Source organism: Ictidomys tridecemlineatus, chromosome X (assembly GCF_052094955.1).
Source record: "Ictidomys tridecemlineatus isolate mIctTri1 chromosome X, mIctTri1.hap1, whole genome shotgun sequence".
NCBI lineage: Eukaryota > Metazoa > Chordata > Mammalia > Rodentia > Sciuridae > Ictidomys > Ictidomys tridecemlineatus.
In genome coordinates, this window is record NC_135493.1 from 116731547 (window position 1) to 116733317 (window position 1771).

Here is a 1771-nt window from a genome sequence, read left to right on the forward strand (position 1 = left end):
TGGAGCTATAAGTGGCCAGCACTCCTACCTCAATTCTGCAGTACAATTCATATTTCAGTGCTCCTCATGGGTTGAGGCCAAAGTTAATCCCCAGTCAAGATCCTATTATCATATTGTTTAGCTTTCTCCCTGCATCTATTCTGCTTTCCTTCTCTTGAGAATAGGTGACATTCACCAGAATCCCTGTCTCTTAAGTTCTACTTCCAGTAAACCCAGCTTAAGACATTTTGTATTTCAGGTTTCTTTTCCTTAAGACCTCAATGTGTATCATAATAAAATATCTTTTTATCAGAGCACACTTATGAGGAAGAAAGTTAAAGATAACTTGCTAATATGCCTGGGCTAAATTTGACCTTTGAAAGCATTCTTTTTGATCTTTAATTTGGAATTGCATGTGATGCCTTTTATTTGTAGTCTTTGCTAGTGTTTTGAGGATGTGAAGGTAGACATATTTGTCTTATCTTCACAAGTAGGTTATATAATCAATTAGGAAAGTGGCAACAACATTTCAGAGGTTAAATATCTCACTCAATTGTTTCTGCCTTAACTGTGTGAATATATATATTTATTTTTGGAAATGGGCTGGAAACTGACCCATTAGGTTAAGACTCTGATTTACTATCTTTTATCAGTTTTTAAGAATATTTTTATTAGGGCTGGGGTTGTGGCTCAGTGGTAGAGCACTTGCCTCGAATACGTGGAGCACTGGGTTTGATTCTCAGTACCACATATGAATAAAAAATAAAGGTCCATCAACAACTAAAATAAATAAAAAAGAAATAATTTTGTAAAAAAGAATATTTTTCTTACCATGTTGTATTCATACATGATATTGGGGTTCATTTTGACATAATCATACCTGCATGAAAAGCAATCTGCTTTACTTTAGTCTCTAGCACTTCTTGTTTCCCTTACCGTTCTTCCTTTCCATGTTCCCCTTTTCTACTCTACTGATCTTTTTTGTATTTATTTATTTTTAATTGATTATTTACAGATATACAAAAAAGTAAAATTCACTGTGTTATATTCATATAAGAACATAGCATAATTTGGTCAATAGCATTCCACAGTTCCTCCCTTTCCCTATCATTTCTTCCTCCCCTTCTATCCCCTTTCTGTATTCCATTGATCTCCCTTCTATTTTCATGGGATCACCCTTTATTTTGCTCTGGCTTCCACATATGAGAGAAAATATTCAACCTTTAACTATCTAAGTCTGGCTTATTTCACTTGCATGATGTTCTCTAATTCTACCATTTACCAGCAAATGCCATAATTTCATTCTTCTTTATGGCTGAGTAAAATTCCATTGTGTATATATACCACATTTTCTTTATCCTTTCATCTGTTGACAGGCACCTAGACTGGTTCCATAATTTGGATTTTGTGAATTATGCTACTATAAACATTGATGTGTCTGTATCATTGTAGTGTGCTGATTTTTGTTACTTATGATAAATAGTAAGGAGAGGGATATCTGGGTCATACAGTGGTTCCATTTCCAGTCCTTTTGAGGAAACTTCATACTGATTTTCAAAATGATTGTGTTAATTTACAGTACCACAACAATTTATCAGTGTGCCTTCCCACCATAACTTCACCTTGCTAACTATCTTTACCAGCTCCTTGCCCTTACTAGTATTTGGTGTCCACCCCTGCCATTATTGTATGGAACTTGCTTGTTTGTGAGCTGCTTAGAAGTCCTTAACATTTTCAACCAAAGAGCCACATTGTGGGATGAGTTCCTACAGCTACAAACAGCAAGGCTAGA